This window comes from Physeter macrocephalus, chromosome 10 (assembly GCF_002837175.3).
Source record: "Physeter macrocephalus isolate SW-GA chromosome 10, ASM283717v5, whole genome shotgun sequence".
Lineage (NCBI taxonomy): Eukaryota > Metazoa > Chordata > Mammalia > Artiodactyla > Physeteridae > Physeter > Physeter macrocephalus.
The window spans coordinates 68694571-68717593 of NC_041223.1; the positions used below are offsets into that span (position 1 = coordinate 68694571).

General features: G+C 41.9%; 1 long non-coding RNA gene across 2 annotated transcripts in view; it reads right to left on the minus strand.

Annotated features, from left to right (window-relative positions):
- Positions 1-605: 605 nt before the first annotated feature.
- Positions 606-23023, minus strand: part of LOC114486984 (uncharacterized) — a 204440-nt gene continuing 182022 nt past the window's right edge. Inside the window, exons 3-5 of one of the 2 annotated variants that reach the window (XR_003681532.2) lie at positions 5512-5660; positions 3764-3875; positions 606-2541 (exon numbers count right to left, since the gene is read on the minus strand). This is a non-coding gene — a long non-coding RNA (uncharacterized lncRNA). Of the gene's footprint in view, positions 3876-5511; positions 5661-23023 lie in introns of both variants that reach the window. The other variant, XR_003681531.2, reaches the window with a different exon arrangement.

A 23023-nucleotide genomic window follows, 5' to 3' on the forward strand; every position in this document is an offset into this window, starting at 1 on the left:
TCACCAGGACCATGGTCTGGTCACCCTCCAGCTGTGCCAGAGCTCCACCCGCCAGGGGCCTCACAGTGATCAGTTTAACGGGGGTGTCCTTGGAAGAGGGTAGCTATCCCTTGGGTTAAATTACGGCTCAGAGAGAGAGTTGTCACTTCCTTAGTTCAGGCACACCCAAAAAAGAGCACACAACTTATTTCGAAAAAGCAACAGATTGGAAATTAATTAGAATAAGGTGACAAACTATTCGTACTACAACTGACGTCACTTGGTGACCAGCTCTGTCATATGCATGGCTGAGTTTATTTGGAGATTCGCAGGGAATAATACCTTTTGAAATTTGGACCTGTATATTACTATGCTGGTCACATCACCCCTATCTGTACCATGACTGTATATGCAGAGAAGGAAAATTTATTTTGATGATGGCGTCAGCAGAACATAATTGTGAAACAATATGTTATAAATAATCACGTACATTCTTTAAAGAAAACCCAGAATGGCTTCAAAAGTATGCCAATGGTTCCCCAATGACAATAAGAACTAAATATATATGTTCATGAAATTATTTTATTACCAATCTTATCGTTAACATCACAACTTTTAGAGCGCTTCCAAACATAATAAACAGAATAAATGTAAACAGAATATCTGAGATTTAAACTCTGGCACTGGAAAGGTGGTAAAAGCCAAAACTTGCACACGGTTTCTCAAGAATAAAAATGAATTATATATTTTTCTATCCTAAGTCAACATTTTTAGATTATTATTAAGACACAAAAATAGACAATAAAACCTCAGTTGATTAGACTATTTGAAGGCAAGATGAGGTTTTGGTTTGTTTCAGTTTTCCGGTGAATTGACAGACAGTTAGAAAATGCTTTTTGTTGAAAACGTTTCCAAAGCAGTTTCTTTTCCTAATTATAAAGGATTTAACCATTCTCAGTGATTCAGCAGGTCAGTGTCACCAACTAAAGATATCCTCCAGGGTATATTCTCTACCTTTACTAAACCAGAGCTATCTTGTTTTCTGAATCTTTATCACTGAAAAAGGGAAGTGAGATGTGAGCGGTAGGGTGGGGTATGGGAGGGGGTGGGTAGGAAGTATGAAGGCTGGTTAATTCAGGGTTCTGGTTACTTGGGTCGCAGGTAGCTGAGCCATCGCTAAATACGAATTCAGTGCCTGTAACCAGGCACATCTGATTCTTGGGGCCATGAGAGCTGACCAGGAGAGCCCCCGAGGGTCGGTCTTTGGTGGTTTTCTCTACCTCATGTCTTTTCCTCTGGGTCACCGTTGCAGGGAATCTGTGTCAGGGCGTCCACCCAAAAATCATGGTCTCCAAACTCCTGGCGCCGAATTTGTTTTGATCAGAGTCTATATCCATGTCGTTTCAACTCACGCTTAGGGTGCAAAGATGAATAAGCACCTACTTCTCCTCTCTCTTAGACCTTGCTCACCTGGATTTTCTTTTCTATAAAAACCTTTAATTCCAGTTTTTTGATATTTTAGCAGCTCCCTATGGCAACTGACTCCAAAACCTTTGTTGCTACGCCCTGTTGTCCATCACCTAAGTGAAAAGCATGGAGAGTTTACTTCTAAGCAGGTCTGGGAAGTCGGGGGTGGGAATGAGAGACTGATTTATGTGTATTGTACTTCAACTTTGATGACTTTATTTCACCTCTTTTTTGGTTATACCTTTTCCTTGAGCCAAATGCATACATACGCATGTATGTATGTACGTATATGTATACAATATGTATGTATGTATATGTATATAGTGCACACACACGCACGCTCACATATCTAAGTGATTCTGATGTCTTATGGAGGAAGTGGGATAATTTAGGACAGAGGTTTTTGAGCTCTTTGAAACTATGGATCCTTATGCACCGCTCTTCAGGAATTACAATCCCTGGTCAGACCTAAGGGCAGGGCCTGAAAGGAGTAAAGTAAAATAGTAAAGTAGTAAAGTAAAGGAGACCTGAGGGAAACATGGCTACTAGCCCCGTGAGAATTCACTGATCATTCTGCAAGGCCAGCTTTCTAGAAACTTAGAATAAAAAGCAAAATCCCCCCCAAAGGAGGACCCAAATGGACTTAGTGGGTTCAATCCTGCATTTTTCTCACAGGCCTGCAGGTCATTCATACAATTGTTTTGTGATTTATGGGTACCATAGTGCCCAATATTACAGAGATTTGGTGATGGGGGATGAATTGTACTTCACCGGGAGAAGGTCAAACAGGCATTATAATTAGAAGCCCTGTTGCAGGAGAACTATTTGCTACTAATTTTCTTTCCAAGTTTCCATTTTCTACTAGGCTTCAGTCTGTGGCAAGTCTATATCCCCTGGTTCCTGCTTCCACATCCGCCTCCACTGCTAAGACCTGTCACCTGCCGCCACTAGGCACGCATCCCGGGGCGTGGTACACGGACTCATTTATGATGACACAATTCACATGAACTGCAGCAGCCCCATGACAGGAACACAGGAGGGTACACGTCCCCTCCATCACAGTGAAGCAGCTTTCCTGCGTGTGTAAATGGCATTCTGAAAGAGATGATGGTCATTGATGGCAAATTTCCCTAGTGGCTTCTGACAAATATGTCCTTGTCCCGGTAGGAAACCTATTCCTAAGACTGAAGTCTAACATTCTGCAGGTCCCTTACATTTTCCCAGAGGGGGCCAGGGTAGTGTCAGGGCTGATGGAGGTGTGAGGGACAGAGTCATCTGTGCTTCTTCCGCCCTCCCAAACTACAGCATCCCTGTCAAGCACTACTTAGTATTCCGCCCAGTATTCTTAGAAGGAAGGTAAGCTCTGGCATTCAGGGGTTTTGTGTGTGTGTGGTAAAATACCCATAACATAACATTTACCACGTAAATCATTTTTAAGAGTACAGGTCAGTTGCATTAAGTACGTTCACATTATTGTGTAACTATCACCACCATCCATCTCCAGAACTTTTCCATCTTCCCAAAGTGAAACTCTGTACCCATTAAACACTAACTTCCCTTTCCTCTTTATTCCCAGCGCCTGGCAACCACCCTTCTAAATACTTTCTGACTATGACTTTGACTAGTCTAGGTGCCTCATATAAGTGGGATCATATAATATTTGTCATTTTGCGTCTGGCTTATTTCACTTGGTATCGCCATGTTTCATCCATGTTGGAGCATGTGTCAGAATTTCATATTTTTAAGACCGAATAATATTCCATTGTATGTATATACCACATTTTCTTTATTCAGTCATTGCTGATAGAAACTTGAGTTGCTTCCACCTCTGGGCTATTGTGAATAATGCTGTATGAACATGAGTGTACAAACACCTGTTCAAGACCCTGCTTTCACTTCTTTTATACCCAGAAGTGGAACTGCTGGATCATATGGTCGTTCTGTGTTTAAATTTTTGAGGAATCATCATACCGTTGGGTATTCAGTTTTTTTTTAATTAATAAACTTAATGTTTTAGTGCAGTTTCAGGTTGACTGCAAAACTGCAGGGAAAGCACCGTGGGGTCCCACATACCCCTCGCCTCCACATGCATGATATCTTTATAGAGATGCGCTAGGCACTTGGTGCCTTGAGTGTTTCACCCAAGGCTGCAGGGAGAGCTTCAGGCAGGTGGCGCCAGGGCCAGCAGGAGTCTGCAGCTCCAAGTTGCCTGAGGTGTCACAGCAGCCTTCTACCCGTACTGGCTCGGAGTTATTACACTCACTGACATCAAAGGTCACCTATCAGGAAAACCTGCAGTGTAAACGTGGACACTCACAGACGCCAAAGCAGGAAAGCAGGAGCAGGAGGGAGATTAAGGAGCCTTCGATCCAACCCATTTCTTTTACTTCTTGGTGAAGATGCTTCATAAACTGAAACTTCCCGGAATGCTGTACGGAATAGCCAATTAGTGCTTGAAGGAGATGTTACAGTTGGTAAGGGTAGAGTGACAATAGGTAATCACATTGCTCACAACTCGTCAGCCCTAATACCAACCCTGTTACCAGTCCTTTGGGCAGCTCCCAGAAGACAGCTCCGGATTAATTCCTTTTAGAAGTCTTTCATCACCTCTTGCTTTTTTGGTCTTATTTGTCTGATTTTGTGATTTTTATTTTAAACACATGCATTTAAATCTATCTCCGGGATTTTTGGCTCCGTTAACGTTTAGGCAATAGATAATGCTCCTTCATTACATATCTGCTTGGGAGTTGCTTTATTAAAGGTGATTATTCTCAATTTCAGAGAGTTATAATAAAAGAACTGTAACCCCTCAGTGCTACTTTGAATGATAACATTTACCACATTGAAGTAAAATGTTATAAATCACAATGCTTATCCACAGATGCAAAATGCCCAGAAATTTCTCAAACATTTCCCGGACAGCATCACTCAGACTATTTGTACACTCACATTGACTCAATGAAACAAAAGAAAACATGTTGTGTAAAACTCCTACACTGAAAGCTTAGAAACATACAAAATGCATATAGGTTCACAGGCGCATCTGTACATTTGCACGTATGCTCCCATATACCCTCGTGTGCATCTGTTGAGCCAAACTCTTCTACTTTATTCTATTAACATGGAATAAATTGTTCTTGTCCTCGGCAGAGAGGTGACTGGCTTGTTCCAAAGCTAACACAATAACATGCTGATCTTCCAAATATGCCAGTCCTAAGAACTTAAAACCCCACAAAACCCTGGACTTGCTGGCTTGGACTGTTTATTAGAGGTGCACCTTCCTTCCCATATGTGATTTGTGAATCAAGTCACATTTAAGTGTATGAGAAGAAGGGTCATACTGGGATGATTCACTTTGAAAGGGAGAAATATATTTCCCAGTCTAGGGGGAAAAAGATTTTCTCTTTTGAGTGTATCTAAAAGCATGATGAGGACACCTGCAAAAGGACTGTAGCTGTCATTTTAGCCTGTTAACAGCACTGTTAGTCAACCCTTTGAAAGCCAAGGGCAAAGAGTGGCTGGTACTCGCGCCTCTGGAGTCGAGCTGGCACAGAATAATGACATCTACTTGGCTGGACTTTCAAAGGTGACAGTGCTGAGAAGACCTTAACATTCTCTCTTCTGAGAGATGAGTCCATGTATTAAGTAAAGCACCACTACCTTAATTTAGTGAAGTTTCATACGCTTTTCTACCTTTATCATTCCTCCTTTCAGTCACACTGGAGTTAAAGCAGTGATTCTCAAAGTGAGGTTCCTGGACCAGCTGCATCAGCATTGCCTGGAAACTTGTTAGAAAAGCCAATTTCCAGACCTACCCCCCAACCCCACGTCTCCTGAATCCGGCAGTCTGGGCACGAGGCCCAGCAAGCTGGACTTTAACAAGCCCTCCAGGTGATTCTGAAGCAAGCTTATGTGTAAGATCCACTGAGTTAGGGAACCACCAATATGCAGATTCTAACCCCGTTCCCTTCCTCAATTATAATTCTCAAGACACCTTGTTATTATCATCTCAGAAAATTCTTAGCCTTGTTTGGTTGGATGAAAGAAATCTTAATCAAAACTTACATGTAATTTTTCCAGGTCCCGTGCTGGCTTCAAGTCTTAGGATGCAGGGAACTGGGCGAAGGGAGAGAAGAGAAGGCTACGGCAATCCATTCAGACATGGACCCCAAAGCTCTGTGGGGCAACCCTGTGACAGGTCAGCGAGTGTCCACCTGATTGGGGAAGAAGACTATCCATTAGCAGAGGAAACCTTGCATGTTAATGTCATCCCCTTTCCCCTGCTATCCCGCTATACCCCATCCCTTCCCCTGCTTTCATGACCTCTAACTTACTGTGCACCTCTGGACCGGTCCACCTAAACAGAATACGATAAAATAATCCAGGTATCAATGCTGGGGCTCACCCCAGGCGGAAGCACAGCCCTCACTGGGTGCTCTCCTGAACCCCAAGGCAGCTTAGACATAGGTCAATGTCCAATCAGTTATCTCTCTATTTCATCTCATGAATGTCTTCTTTCAACAAATCACAACACCTTGATTCAAAAGACACACGTGCGGGACTTCCCTGGTGGCGCAGTGGTTAAGAAGCTGCCTGCCAATGCAAGAGACACGGGTTCGAGCCCTGGTCTGGGAAGATCTCACATGGCGTGGAGCAACTAAGCCCGTGCGCCACAACTACTGAGCCCGCGTGCCACAACTACTGAAGCCCACGTGCCCTAGAGCCCGAGTGCTGCAGCTACTGAGCCCACGCACTGCAACTACTGAAGCTCGTGCACCTAGAGCCCGTGCTCCTCAACAATAGAAGTCACCACAATGAGAAGCCCGTGCACTACAACGAAGAGTAGCCCCCTCTCGCCACAACTAGAGAAGGCCCCCGTGCATCAACGAAGACCCAACGCTGCCAAAAATAAATAAATAAATTTATATATTAAAAAAAAAACACATGGTTGTATTAACAAGAAGATACAGGAAGCAAATGATAAATTTGAGAATTCTGATTGAAATGAGATGATTCTCTGATGCCTTGAATATGTTTTCAAAAAAATTAATAGTACTTATTTTTTCCTGAGGATAAATTAATCCATGCTTATTATAGAACATCTGAAAAATTTATGGAAAAGAATAAAGAAAAAATAAACATCAACTGTAACCTTGACACTGATAAATCATTCATGATATTTTGTTGTACAGGTCCACGACCCCTTAAATGAAACTCCTGGGCCAGATACACTTCAGAGTTCAGAACTGCTTGGATATTAAAGAGTATTACAATGCTAAACTACCATTTATTACATGATGTCCCATCGGAATCTGGAACAGCACCCCATAATCAAACCCATTAAAAATCTCTGCAGCAAAATAGATGCATATTCTTATTTAGTCAGATAAAATAGAGCCTCACATTAGTTCAGATCAGATTTTTCTACCAAAGAAGTCACCAAGAGACCTTTGTGATTTTTGAACCAAAAGGATTCAGAATTGGGGATAAGGGATTGTGGATCAGTATTCTTTTCAGATACACAGAAACAGTCAGAGTTTTGTTTCTACTTTTTAATTCAATATTTTATGAATGTGAGCATTTTCCCAAGTTATTAAAAATTCTTCAGAAACATGTTTTTCAATGTCTATGTAATATTACACCCTGTAGAAAAGGGTTTTGTTTATTTCATTATTTCTCTCATATTTGGAATTACATATTTTTTTGTTGTTGTTGTTATTGCAAATAACACTTTGAAAGACATATCTGAATATCAGATTGTTTGAGTTTCTGAGTATTTTCCTAGGTAGATTCCTAGAAAAAGAATTACAGGGTCAAATGAGCTTTAAGGGTCTTAATGACTTTTCAGAAAAGCTGTACCAATTTACACTCCTGCCACAGCATGAGTGTTTGGTTAATTTATTTAACTACCCACTTTATCGTAGACACAGAAAAAATACACTTGCCCATCACACATCTTAACAAAGTTCTAATCAGGGACAACCAAACTTAGATTGCATTTTTGTTCTTCTTACGCAGAAGACGGTGAAGAGCTCACTGTTTTCACATAAGAGAGAAATGGGAATAAGGTAAGGCTACCATCAAGTTGCCCTCATTAGACCAGACTGAGTCAGATCTGGGCAAGGGAGGAGTTGCCCCTTGTCCGTAGGGTCCTCACTTGGAAAAGGGTGAGGGGGAGTATGGAAGTAATCCGCACATCATTATGAGAAGGGAAACAATCATTTTTATTTGTGCGCTGATAAATTCTGTTTCTGGAAGACTGAGGCCTTGTATTTCCCTTCCATTTGGTGTTTTCCTATTTTTTGGACATTTGCTGCTCCTCAGCATGGCCATCAGAGAGCAGAAAGAGATGTAAAGACCAAATCAGACAAGCCCATAATAATGGCTAACCCTCCCGAGTGCTTACTACGATGCGTCAACTCTGGTGCCGGATGCCTTGCATGCATTATCTCATGTAATGCTGAGTGCATGGGTACAGAAACTGGTGGCGGTGAAGTTCGAAAGTACATGCTTGCTCATAATCCTCTTTCTACCCTAGTAAGTCTGGAGGAATTAAAGGTTTGCAATCTCAAAGATCTCTTCAAGCCTAGTGTCTTGAACAACTCCAAGATAATCCTAAGACTCAGTGACTCTAAGTTTGGCTATAAATCACAAATGTTACCCTTACGGTTTTTTTTTTTTGTCAGCGCCTCCAACAGTATCTTCACGAAGCAGGGAAAATGGCATAAATAAAATCCAAGAAAATTCTAGATAATCGTAAACACTTCGAAGATCCTATATGGACAGGAGGGAGGTTGTATCTCAGAGTACAATGGAGAGTTGAGAGTCTGTTATATCTAACACAAAACACGGTATACACGGAGAAGAATGAGGACACATACATAATATACACGTTAAAAACAACCAAACATACGAACACATTCTTCCCAAATTAATAATGCTAAATCAGGGTTCACAAGCTCAAGTTTCTTTCCATTTATAGCTTTTTCTAATAAATTTTCTTTCTCTCTGCCCTTTACATATTTAACCTTACAGGATAATTGATGTAGAGAAGGCCACAATTTTCATACACTAATAAAAGAAAATCGAAGAGAGATTTTTTTGTTATATGGAATGAAATAACCCCACTCTTTCCCTTATCTAGCAACTCAGTTTCTGCATAGTTTGGTATATACTATAAAATGGCAGCAGTTCACAGAGAGAAAAAGAGAGGGGGAAAATTATTTTTATTTTTGGGAGTGAGTTAAATTTATCTTCTCAACAATCTTCTCTAAAACTAAGGTGTGTTTCTATCAAATCTATCAAAAGACCAAGGATGTATCAAGAAGTGGACCATTTCCTCCACTGTGGCTTCTCTTTATACTTAAAATAGCATTCTCCTGATAATTAGGTGTCAAGTGGGTGGAATAGCTTCTAAGTGATTTTTCTTTGCCACAATTGGATATATGGTTAAATTTATCAGTACACCAGGCCTATAGGGTGTGAAAAATAAGGTGGCGATAGAGGAAATGACCACTTACCCTCAAAGAAAGAACATACTTTGTATTTTCCAAAGGGCCTAATTACTTGGGGAGGGAGGGAATAAAAAAAAAATAATAATAAACCACCACTAATGACAGAAATGATTACCAGAAGCTCTTTAGCTACTCAAACTGCAAAACTAGCATTTTTAAAGCTAATTACAAATTTGGATTCTCTCATTTAAAAAATATACTTTGAAGCAGCCCACTTCTGTTTTAATGCTGAACCAGTCTGTGCAATTGGCACATTATCAAAGTAAAAAAAAAAAAAAAAAAAAAAAAAAGCGTTGCTTGAACAAAATTACACTTTCAATGTCACTAAATCTTGAACTGAAAAATACCACAAGCTAAAAACTAGTAATGCCATGTGGTTATGTTATCTTACATTTACAAGAGAGTTTATAGTTTCCTAAGCCCTAAGAGACTCAGACCGCGGCCACTCACAGGAGCTTTGCTATCAAGGTCAGGTCATTCACTGCCTCTGAGCTCGACACCTTTCACAGGTTCCTGTGAGGATCAAATGGGAATGCAATCAAGAGAGTTTTTGCAAACTCTTAAGACATACATAACATGATGGGTATCATTATTCTTTTTACTAACAGCTTTGTGAGACATAAAGATACAAATCCCCATTTCACAGTTAAGGAAATTGACAACAGGAAGACAGAGCAAAAAAAAAAAAAAAAAATACTGAGTTAGGAGAGTTTTATATCTGAAATGGCCACAAACTAGCTGAGTGACTCTCTGGACTTGATTTCTTCAGTAAAATGAGGGAGTTGGGTGAGATGCTTTAAAAAGGCTTCTTGAGACTAATGGTTCTGTGATCTGCGACTTGGCCATGGTAGTGATGGGGCAGCTTTAACAATGACTCTTCGGAAGCAGTCTCTCCTGGAGGCCAAGGTCAGCACTTAACCAATCTGCAGTGCTGGGGCAGGGTCCTTGAGCAGCCTCCCATCCCTGCGGATGGGCCATGCATTAACTAACTCATTTTGCTGGATTAAGGTGAGGTTGGGGGCATCCTAGGCCAATAGCCAGGACCTCTGGGGCATAGGAAGGAGGTCCCAGAAGAGCTTGAAACAGCAGCTCTTTAGTAACTCGTACAAATATTTCACAATTCTAACAACTGGTGTAGCCAAATAAGTGTAGACCACTGGAATGTCAGTCTGGCTAACAGTCCCACTGCTGTCGGGCTACCAGTTTCAAAGAGATGGCCACCTCTGTGGGCCACCCACCTTTCCTGAGTTTCTACAGTGTTGGAGGAGAGATCTAAAAGGGTTACTTTTTGTCATATGAGTGCACATCATGGTCGCGAGGGAATCTCACTTCAAAAGGACTGGGGCCACTAACTTCTGCTTCTACTAATGATATTCTACCAGGCTGTCTAATGCAACTTCCTGTAATGCGGAAAACGTTCAATATCTGTGCTGTCCAAAATGGTAGCCATCAGCCACATGTGGCTATGGAGAACTTAAAATGTTCCTAGTGAGACTGAAGAACTGACTTTTTAATTTTAATCAATTTAAATTAATGTACATTTAAATAGGCACATGTGGTTAGTGGGTACCTTATTGAACGGTGCAGCTGTAGGCTGCTTCACATACTAGCTTTCTTGGCTGTATTTTGGACCCCAGAAGCTCAGAGGACAATACATAATCATCCCTTCAACAAGCATTTACTGACCCCCTGGGTGCTGGGCACCATTCGGGTATCTCAAAACAATGGTGAATAAGACTGCCATGGACACTTCCTGCTTTCATGGTGTTTCGCAGCTACACTGATTTCCGAAGACCTCACAAAATCTTGAAGTGGTTCACCAGACTGCGCTTAGGAAAAGGTGGGTGAGGAGATATGGTAATGCTACACTAAGCATGAAAGCACTGCTTTTTCGTTTCTTCATATTTACTGTTAGGAAAACTGGGGGAAAGTTTAAAAAAGAGATATCTGAATGGTTACTATTCATTCACTTACAAGTAAAGTAACATATCCCAGATAAGGGAAATCATCTGTAAGTAATTCCCTCTTGCACAAACTTAAATTTACTTAAAAGAAAAAGTCAGTGGGACCTGCATTCTTAAGCTAAGAAAAAGTAAATGGTATTTAATTACAGCAACAGTCATAAAAAATACAGGTGGGTCTCCATCTGCAAGCAGTGGGCAAAGGACGTTTATACCAATTAGCTGTGAAATGATCAGGTTTTCCAGATCATCATCAGCCTTACACTTCTTTTTTTTTACACTTCTTGTATAAGTAAGGCTGATTACATTCTTTATCCCTACAACTCAACTCTTAGCTAAGATTTTCACAGTGGCTTGAATGGGATTTGATGAGCAAAGCCCCCTTTGCTTTTCCTCAGGAAACTACAGGTTGGAGGTATTTTTATCACAAATCGAATACCAGCAACATTATTTCTAAGAAACAGAAAAGTGGTTTGGTTTATTGGTTTTCTGATTTCCAGTACTGCTTCCTGTATCCTGTTGTCAATTCTCTCCTGTCCTGATCACCTTTTCCTACCTTACTTGGATTTAGACTGATAATAAGAAAAGACAAAATATTCAGAATTGTTTTATGCTTTTGTTTGAACCTGAATCCAGGTTTGCCAAAATTTAAGAGGACAGGGATATCACGAGCCGGGAAACAGTGTTTTTAAGCTAATTCTCTCCATTGTATTTATATTATTTCACTTGAGGTGAAAGAATCACCAAGCAAAATAAGCATCCCAATGGGGTTGTACTTGGATGACACCATCGGGCCAATCTGACTTTTGAGCTTTAAAATGCCACTCTGGTCCCTCTGTGCAAAGCCACACTATTGGTTTTTAGGGCTAACAAATAACTCTTGTACATATACACAGACATACACACATTCCATCAATTTTTCCCCTCTGGATTGAGTAGAAAGAGAAATTACAGTAGTCAGAGAGCAAGAGTTCAAAACTTAGTTCTGAAATTACAAATTGCATTTCGAGACTACCATCTGCTGGAAAAGGTCAAATCTCAAATGTTCTGCTGGTCTCATGCTGTATAAAAATATTACTAAAAACTTGGTGACAGCTTTAGCAATAAACATGCTAATTTGTAAGTGGCCTTGGAGTCCTTATTCATATTCAGAAGCACTAAATTGAGTAGTCACACACCATTTTATGACCAGAAGGGCTTTAAAAAGAAAAGGGTCCATTGACGTTAATTTTTTGGAAACTACAGAGATGAGGTTTTTTTTTTAATCTACATTTCAAACAGAATTTCAACAGTCAGTTGTATGAGGCAGAAGACCTTTGAATCATAGATCTTGTGGCTTTTGTGTTTTGTTCTACTAGCATGGGAGGGTGATGTGAGGAAATGTGCTTTTTTTTTGCTGCAACAGAGAAAGAACTGGGGAGCAGCCATTTCAGAAAGGATGGAGAAAATTAATTAAGATAAAACATTTCTGAAAGTTTCCACTTACACATTTCAGATGCTGGGACCAAGTTACTCTAGTTGGAGAACCCCAGCTAGAAAATTCACTTCTTTGATACTCAAGGTATTTACGTTCCCAAAATATAGTGGAGAGCTCGTTCAGATTCCTACCCCTCCCTAAGAGGATGGTGCAATCAGAACAACTTGCCATTGACAATTCTGAAAAGAAGCTAAAAAGAAACAAGTGTTGAAAACACACAACCTGATGCCAAAGGGGAAGGGGAGGGAGGGAAAAATTAGGAGTTTGGGATTAACATATACACACTACTATATATAAAATAGATAACCAACCAGGACCTACTATAGCACAGGGAACTATACTCCATATTCTGTAATAACCTATAAGGGAAAAGAATCTGAAAAGAATATCGCTGAATCACTTTGCTGTACACTTGAAACTAACACAACATTATAAATCAACTATACTTCAATAAAAAACAAAATACACAATCTGAAATAATTTGGGGGTTTCTGTAGGTTTTATAAGGTAAAAAATGGAATACTGGCCTGTATTTATGCATAGTAATAATAATACTTTCCATTGACTCAAAACTTCCATGTGCCAGGAACTGTGCTAGGAATTTTTTGGGTATTATTAGCACACCTGGTGGATGAGAGAACCATGGCTCAGAGAGGCAACGTGCCTTGCCCAAGGTCACATTGGAGGAGATGAGAGGGGATGATATGTAATCTTTATCCACGCCCATCTGATCCCAAAGGCCACCCCTATCCTATGCAACACTGCCATCCACTACACTTTGGGGAGACTACATCCCTCTCCCCAAAGGAAACATGATCGCTTTTCCATGTGCTACCAGTAAAATGTCAAAGTAAAGTGACAAAGCTGCAGGTCCTTTAGCAATTTAATTATTTGTGCATAAAGTTGACTAGCTTGTTAGCACTAAAATGGTTATATTTCATGAAGCATATTAGAGTTAAAAATTTTTTTCTATTGCAGTTTCTTAAAAATACTATCAGGTATCTTATTTAAAAATGACCCAGATCATTCTCTCCAGGTGAATTATAAGCATAGGATACCTGTCCTCTGTCATGAGACACAGCAGTGAAAACACTGTATCTGGTATCTCGCTCTGGGTTCCAGTGTTTGAAGAGCAGCACCACCCTGGCAATGCCCAAATGGAAAATATCCAAAGCAGATTCTGATGTGGCATTTAGGGCTCATGTACCATATTTTCCATTCTTAGGTCAAAGACCATCTATGAAATCAGGCAGTCAGTGACTAAGTTCATCTGCAGGAGTGGAGATGGGCGTGTGTGTAAGGGCTGCCCGTCAATTAGTAAAGGGCAGTTTTTTGAGAACTCGGATGGGCATCAAGGAAACCACAAACAAAACGAAAAGACAACTCACAGAATGGGAGAAAATATTTGCAAATGATGTGACTGACAAGGGGTTAATATCCAAAATTTACAAACAGCTCATGCAGCTCAATATCAAAAAAAAGAATAACCCAATCAAAAAATGGGCAGAAGACCTAAACAGACATTTTTCCAAAGAAGATATACAGATGGCCAAGAGGCACACGAAAAGATGCTCAACATTGCTAATTATTAGAGAAATGCAAATCAAAGCTACAATGAGATATCACCTCACACCAGTCAGAATGGCCATCAACAAAAAGTCTACAAACAATAAATGCTGGAGAGGGTGTGGAGAAAAGGGAACCCTCGTACACTGCTGGTGGGAATGTAAATTGGTGCAGCCACTATGGAGAACAGTATGGTGGTTCCTTAAAAAACTAAAAATAGAACTACCATATGATCCAGCAATCCCACTCCTGGGCATGTATCCGGAGAAAACCATGGTTCGAAAGGATACATGCACCCCAATGTTCACTGCAGAGCTGTTTACAATAGCCAAGACATGGAAGCAACCTAAATGTCCATCGACAAAGAAATGGATAAAGAAGATGTGGTACATATATACAATGTAGTATTACTCAGCCATTAAAAAGAATGAAATAATGCCATTTCCAGCAACATGGATGGACCTGGAGATTATGATAATCTCCTAAGTGAAGTAAGTCAGACAAAGACAAATGTCTTATGCTATCCCTTATATGCGGAATCTAAAAAAAAATGATACAAATGAGCTTTTTACAGAACAGAAGCAGACTTACAGATACTGAAAACAAACTTACAGTTACCAAAGGGGAAAGGTGCGGGGGAGGGATAAATTGGGAGTCTGGGATTGACATGTACACACAACTATATTTAAAGCAGATAACCGGGCTTCCCTGGTGGTGCAGTGGTTGAGAATCTGCCTGCCAATGAAGTGGACACGGGTTCGAGCCCTAGTCTGGGAGGATCCCACATGCCGCGGAGCAACTGGGCCCGTGAGCCACAATTACTGAGCCTGCGCGTCTGGAGCCTGTGCTCCGCAACAAGAGAGGCCACGAGAGTGAGAGGCCTGCGCACCACGATGAAGAGTGGCCCCCGCTTGCCACAACTAGAGAAAGCCCTCGCACAGAAACGAAGACCCCACACAGCCAAAAATAAATAAATAAATAAAGCAGATAACCAACAAGGACCTACTGTAGAGCACAGGAAACTCTGCTCAATATTCAGTAATAACCTAAATGGGAAAAGAATTTGAAAAAGAATAGATACATGTATATGTACAACTGAAGCATTTTGCTGTACAGCTGAAACTAACACAACATTGTTAATCCACTATACTCCAATATAAAATAAAAATTTTTTAAAAAAGAAAAAATAATAATGCCTTGACTCTTCCCAGGTTCAACACTTGGTCTGGGCTTTTGAGGGACCTCTGCCTATTTCACCCCACCTGAGAGCTTTGCTTCTGGCCTGTGCTTCATCTATCAGCTAGCAAAACCTGCAAATTCCTCCCCGTGTGGGGAGCTGTGCACGCCTGCCAGCCTCATCTGCAGGAGCAGGTGCCCCTTGACTTACAGGTTGCACAGGTATGGGTGCCAGGCGGGTCTCACGCAAGGCAAGGTGCCGCTGGGTCATCCCCACGCGAGGCTGGCGGGGTCCACACAGAGCTGATCGCCGCCTCAGGGGAGAGGGCTGCAAGTCTGGCCGAGGACCCCGAAGACAGGACATGCACGTGGTGTCTAAGGAGAGTGATGCACCCTTTCAGGAAAAGCCACTACCCTTGCCCCAGGTGTTCCAGCCAAAAACCTTTGATTTTCCTCTCTCCCCTCATTTCTAGCAACTATTCCATCGGCAAGCGCTTTGACTCTAACTTCAAACGATATCTCAAATCTGTCAACTCTTCTCCATCTCTGCCACCATCAGCATCACTTCTCACCTGACCCACTGCTACTGCCTTGGTAACTGGCCTCTCTGTGTTCAATCCATCCCCCCCGACCCGGGCATCGAGGGTCCCCAAGACAATCCCAGGTCGGGTGATTCGCTAGGAGACTCACAGGACTCAGCATAGAGTCGTTCCCGTGGCAACGGTTTATGACAGTCGTCTGCTCCCAGCTCGAACCCTGACTGGGCTCTGGCCACACAGCCGCCCTCTCCCCACAAGACTCTCCTTCTCCCCCAGGCTCTGCTTCCTGTCCTTGCTTCCTTACATGACAAACTCAGCTTCTCTCTCTGGATTTACAGGCTCCTATTCCTGCCACCATCTGCCTTGTATAAAAATCAATCGGGCTTAAACCTGCTGTGGTCACATACCCTTCGGAGGCTCTTGGGCCGTGGCCCTGAATCCCACTGTGCTGACAACCACGTGGCACCGCCCGGGCCGACTCCAGCCTTGCTCAGTCCCCAGCCCAGCCTGACATCCACCGCCCAGCTCCCCGTCCCAGCCCTCTGACTTGGGCCACCTCAGTCCTTCCCCCTTCTCTGCCCACTTCCTAGCTCAGGGCAGATTCTTGGCAGGATGAGGAAGAGAAAGAATGGGGAGCGGAGGAGAGTGAAAGTCAGAAGCGGCGGAAGCTGCTCTGTGTACACAAGGGGACTACATTTGTCCATAGGGATTTTATACTCTTCTGCAGACCTTAAAAAAAAATTTTGTTTTTCAGAAACCACAGATCAGCAGAACTGCAAGGGACCTTGGAGATCACCGAATCCAACCTCTTCATTTTACTGATTAGGAGACCGAGGTGTGAGGAGAAGAAGGAAAGAAGGGGAAGGCAGCATTTACTGAGGTCTCATCATCGGCTCTGGGTACACGGTCGCAGGTCGCACAGCCAGCGCACGGCAGAGTTGGGGCCACACAGCACTTGACTGAGCATTTTCATCCCACACCAGTTTTGCCTGTTACTTACATATTCATATCATATGCAGGAAAGGGCTTGACATTTAACATATAAAGATACTTGGAATTCCCATCTCAAAAGGCAAATGGTTTTTCCCTCTGTATTATCCAATACAGTTTTTTATTGTGGTAAAATACACAAAACACAAAATGGACCATTTTAACCATCTTGAAGTGTACAGTTCAGTGGAATTAAGAACATTCATCTTGTGCAACCATCATCACTACCCATCCAATACATTTTTTTGTTAATAAAATTTTAATTTTTAATATATTCTTAAAAAAAATTTTTTTTACTGTAGTATAGTGGCTTTTCCAATACATTCTTAAGTGAGTATTTTCTGAATAGTAAATTCAAAGTAACATTGAAGGACACCAAAAAAAAAAAAAAAAGTTTGAAGGAAAAGACAAGTGGAAAATAAACTTTTGGGGGGGTGGGGTTACACTTCATCCAACAAAACCTTTCATACACGAGGTCTCCCGTGACGTATTTTTCATTATTCTCCTAGTCTTGAAATCAGAACTGTGAGAATGCTGGTCACCAGGTGAAAAGGCAGCTTTTGTCACTTCTCTAGGATCTACACTAGTTGTATGCGGTTACAAAAATGTTACACAACCCACGACATCAAGGCCTTCCACGCCTCCTCCCTAGAAAGACAAATAAAACAGTATTTCTTGGAAAGATAGGCATTTACCAATGCACTGTACCTAGATGGAGTCGTCTCTGCCCCTGGGGTGTGCTTCTAAGGGTTCAAAAGTGTTGGCACAAAGAATGTCCCTTAGCTATTCAGCACTTAGTTTAACTCCACAATGTATTTACCAAGATTTTTTTTTTCCGCCGTCCCTTCTTGGTTTAATGACCTCAAAGATACCAACATCCTGTCTTACCTAATCCCCTAACAAGTTCCATCAAATGCCAGGACAGAAGCACACAGCACTGCAGGCACTAAGATCATTCGCTAAGAATTCATTTTTATTCCAAAAACTAGGAGCGCCAGACCATTCAACACAACCTATCACACAGCCAGAAAATGAGGCTGGCACTTTAAGAGAAACATCTAAATTAATTTTTTTAAACCTTTCTCCCATCATAGGCTCCTTAACAACCTAATAACTCTCTCCTCAGAAAAAGATGCACAAATAAACACAAAGCCTTTCCACATAACGGAAAGGGTTCAAGGGCCCTTTGAAGCCTAAGACTCTGTTGGGGGGACCCTAGGTTAAAATCCTCTGCTGTAAATGAACTCCAACAAGAGTTCCCTCTGCGCATGTGTTTCTATACTGGATCCTGGTCCCTGGAGCATCCCAGGGTGACTTCCTCTGGTGACACTTTAGTCTCTGGATGAGGAATGACCCTTCTTGTTTTAGTTTCAGGAACATGGCCACCTGACTTCTGGTCAGAGTTACTATGAACATGGCTGTGCTTCTTCCAAGCCAGCCGGCCGCTCTGGGAATACTCGAACTCTCCCCAGTCTCTCTCGTACTTGCCTTACCCAGATGGCCTTGGGTTCTGCTCTTTGCTTTGCTGTCATGGATCTCGCTGCCCCCTCCCTATCCCTGTCACTTTCCTTCTTGGCCCTTTGTGCACTCTTATAATTTAAAAAATTAAACTTGATTTTCTTTCTTTGCCATAAAAGTAACCACCTCTATTTTGTATTTAATTGCTTTGCTTTCCCTCCAGAAGCACCCTCCTTCCTTTCATCTCTTTGCCCCTTGGGAGTAATCTTCCCAACTATACTTCAATTTAAAAAATTAGCCTGGCTATTGTAAATAGTGCTGCAATGAACACTGGGGTGCATGTATCTTTTTGAATTATGGTTTTCTCCGGGTATATGCCCAGGAGTGGATTGCTAGCATGGAAGCAACCTACATGTCCATCAACAGAGGAATGGATAAAGAAGATGTGGTACATATATACAATGCAATATTACTCAGCCATAGAAAAGAATGAAATAATGCCAATGGTAGCAACATGGATGGACCTAGAGATTGTTATACTGAGTGAAGTAAGTCAGACAGAGAAAGACAAATATCATATGATATCACTTATATGTGGAATCTAAAAAAAAGGGGGTACAAATGAACTTATTTACAAAACAGAAGTGTAGTCACAGATGTAGAAAACAAACTTATGGTTACCAGGGGATAAGGAGGGGGCAGGGATAAATTGGGAGACTGGGACTGACATATACACACTACTATATATAAAAGAGATAACTAGTAAGAACCTACTGTATAGCACAGGAAACTCTACTCAATACTCAGTAATGGCCTATATGGGAAAAGAATCTAAAAAAAAGGAAAAGTGGATACATGTATATGTATAACTGATTCACTTTGCCGTACACCTGAAACTAATACAACATTATAAATCAACTATACTCCAATAAAAATTTTAACCAATTAGCCTGTCAATTTTTACAAAAAACCAGCTGGGATTTTGACAGGGCTTGTGTTGAATATGTATGTGTATCAGTTTGGTGGTATTCCCATCTTAACAATAGCAAGCCTTCTGATCTATGAACATTGGCTGTCTTTCATTTCATTTCAGGTCTTCTTAATTTCTTTCTAGAGTGTTCTGTAGTTTTCAGTGTATAAGTCTCGTACTTCTTTTGTTAAATTTGAGTATTTCATTCTCTTTGATGCTGTTGTAAATAGAGTTGTTTTCTTAATTTTATTTTCAGAGTGTTTCATGGCTAGTGTGTAGAAATAAAATTGATTTTTGTACATTGATCTCTTATCCTATAACCTTTTATCCTACAATCCTAAACTTGTTTGTTAGTTCTAATAATTGTTTGTGCGTTTTGGTGTGTGTGTGGATGCCGGTCTTAAGTATTTTAACGCATTCTAAAGCACAGGTAGACCGCAGCACATAAACCCAGCACTGAAACTGCACTGCAAATACCAAGAGCCCACACTACTTGTCCCTCCTCCCTAGGCACTGGGTGATGCTCCTGTTTTGGGGCCATAGTCTCAGTGGCATTCCTACTCTTGCTAACAGCCATATAATGATCTGGAGAAATATGTTTCTGGGACTCCAGGATGCACGGTTCACCGTGCATAATAAACCTATAAACATAAACCTATTTCCCACAGAAGTGCTGTTATAAAGACAAGTCAAGTCCTCAGCCTATCCTCTGGGGTCTATCTAAGTGGGCATCACTAGGTAAGGATGCCACCAGGTCTGGCTTCACCATTCCCAGAGTAACAGAATTTAAAGTTTCGTTTCTACAGGAAGCCACATCCTAAAGGAGTTCTGAATGAACCTTTACAAAAGAACCTTCCTATCAGCAGAGACTTCTTACGGGTTTTCACACAGACACATCTATCTACGCCTTTCCACCTCGGGACAGATTCCCAACGTGCATTACTTTGAGGGACAGTGGTGGTTATTTTCACAAAAAACTGCTAAACTTGACACAAATTATAATTTTATTCTTTACTAGACTATATTTTGCTTCAGGTTTAAAAACTGATTTCCAGCCAGCCAGCCAGCAGTCAGAGAACTACTTTGCATCTTGATCCGTGAGTCACTGATTTAAGCATGCATTTGCCCAGAATACCCAGGCATGTGAAAGGATCAAAATATCACACTTTGATTGATTCAGAAAGTTATTTCCTACCATCACACAGTCTGAGAGTTTCTATGCTGTGTCTGACTAACTGGGGAGGTTTAGGAGCTGCGAGCCAGGAGTCACTGTGCAGAAGACCTTGTTTCTTTTCTGGGCACCAGGATCCCAGGGAGCGAACCGGTTCTCCGTGGCAAAGCGTATCCGCATGACGCTCGTCTGAGCATGATACGGGTATCATCTTTTGAAGGGATCCTGGTTATTTCGGTTTGACAAAAATCGAGAAACATTTTAGAAAGAAAATCGGATTTGTGTGTAAATGAAGAATATTCCTGAAAAGAAACTCTGTTACGAAACTGAAATCTGGAGACCGCGGTGGTGCTAAGTTGAGTCATCAGTTCCCTTTACACCCTAATAATTGACGGCACTTTGATCACAATGACTGCTCTGGGTGATGCTTTTGTGTTTGCTTTTTTAAGTACTTCCTTGTGTAAACAGGTTGTCTTACAATCATCTTGCAAACATGTTTACATTTGGGGGATCATGGAGAACATCTGTTAGAAACAGATTTCACGCTTTTCTGTCAACTCAGGGAAATCCGAATCATGTTTCTTGCTAATATAAAAAAGCTCTTGGAGAGTTAAATGAAGTTCTAAGGGAAGGGGGTGTTATGGAATATTCTGATTGCTCTTCGTATATGTACTTAGAAATTTTTCCTGAAAACAACCATTTGAAATAGTTCGAAACAGGTATTAATTATTATTCTGTGGTTGTAGATGGGGACAAGGAGGTATGGAGAGGTTAAGTGGCTTGGTCAGTGACTGAGAAAGTGGCCAAAGTGGCAACCACACACCCTGCAGGGCTTTTGATTTACAATCTTCAGGTATCAAGGGGCCTGTGATTTTATTTCCACAAAGTGTTCCGATTCCTTGCAATTTTATTGAAGTCACTTATTCTGGAGAGGGCAAGAGGAGGGGCTGAGTGATGGACTCTAAATGAGGGCAGTTTTTAAAAAAATTTGTTTTATTGAAATATAGTTGATTTACAATGTTGTGTTGATTTCTGCTGTACAGCAAAGTGATTCAGTTATACATATATATCCATTGTTTTTCATATTCTTTTCCATTTTGGTTTATCACAGGATAGTGAATATAGTTCGCTGTGCTCTACAGTAGGACCTTGCTGTTTATCCATCCTATATATAATAGTTTGCATCTGCTAACCCCAAACTCCCAATCCGTCCCTTCCCTGCCCCCTCCCCCTGGCAACCACAAGTCTGTTCTCTATGTCTGTGAGTCTGTTAACAAGAGCAGTTTTCAAATCCGGGTCCCGAGTTAGAGATCTAGATGTGTGTGGAGAGGAGGGGCATGCAGAAAGGAATGGGAACAAAGCTCAGAGGAGGAGCTGGACACACAAGACTTCAGGCAGAATCTTTACTGAAACCTCAGTACTGAGCCTGTGCCTGCCACGGCCGGAAGCACGATGCCCCTCTCGGAGGTACACCAACTTGCTCTGGCCCTAGGCAGAAGCCGCCTCCATGTGGGGGGAAATTACTGCCATCGTGAAGGAACAGAGACGCAGCAGGCTCCACAGTGCTGCCCCATGGGCAGCACAACCCCAAAAGCCAGGCCAAGGAACCCCTGCCCTTGACCCTGCCTCGAACTCATGACCCCCTCTGCCCCTTCAGTGCCTCAGAGGTTCCCACCCAAGTGAGCTCCCAGCGTCACTGCAGGACTTTTACCTCAGTCTGTCCTCTTTAGAGCGGGCTACTCCACCTGTGTGGTGACTAAACAGCCAAGTGGCAGCTGTTAAAGGAGATGCGGCTGTACCTTGGCTGCATGGCCTGGGTGGGGAGGGGCCCTGTGCATGCATCCAGGTCCCTGCAGAGTAGGAGGAGTTGGGGGATGGGAGGACAAGGGGCAGCAAAGAAGGGCAGGGTGTCCACCGGCTTTCCCTGAACCACCATGCTCCAGCTGGGAACTCCAAGGAGCCTGTGAATTCTAAACTCAAAGCCAGCCTTCTGAAAGGTCACTGAGTCATGGTAGAGGATAGAACATATTTCATACAACCAGTCTGTTAGCTTGATTTACAACATTCTAATATTTAAACATATGGCACGTGAGCTTCAATTGTGCCCTTGTCCCATGCCGTAAAGGTTAGGGCCAGGCCTCCCGGGGGGTCATCAAGATCAGGACTGTGTAGCCTGTAGACGGGCACTTGGGGATTATGCGCTCTGATGCTGCAGACCCTGACCCTCTGGGTGAGGAAGCAGAGGTGGCTGTAAGGGGCTTTCAGAATATCAAGGTGCTTACACAACAAAGGTTTCCTTCACTGTTGTTTTGGGGAGACTGTGTGCAAAGTGGGTAGCTAAATCTTTGCCCATCTAGCTGCTCTGCAGCCAAACACATCAGTGTCTTGCTATGGGCTGAGAAAAATTTCATTTTTTAAAAAAAATATCACCCAATTCTTTCATCTCTTGTGGTTTCTTTTTTCCATACTTTGCAATACATTTACCAGCAGCCAGTTTATCAACTTGATGGTACCAGTGGGAACCAACCCAACAGCAGTTAGACACACCAAGGAAGGACCAAGTGTAGCCAGGCAAAGAAAAATACCAATGAATGTTAGGCTGAACGGTGAGAAATAATTCAGTAGCTGTACATCAAATGCATAAATATGATTCATTTTTAAAGGCCCATACATGTAACACCCACTTTCAGGAGTTTCCCAAAGTAATTTAAAACCATTTGATGTTGCTTCCTGTTTTTCAGTCCTTTTATCTGTT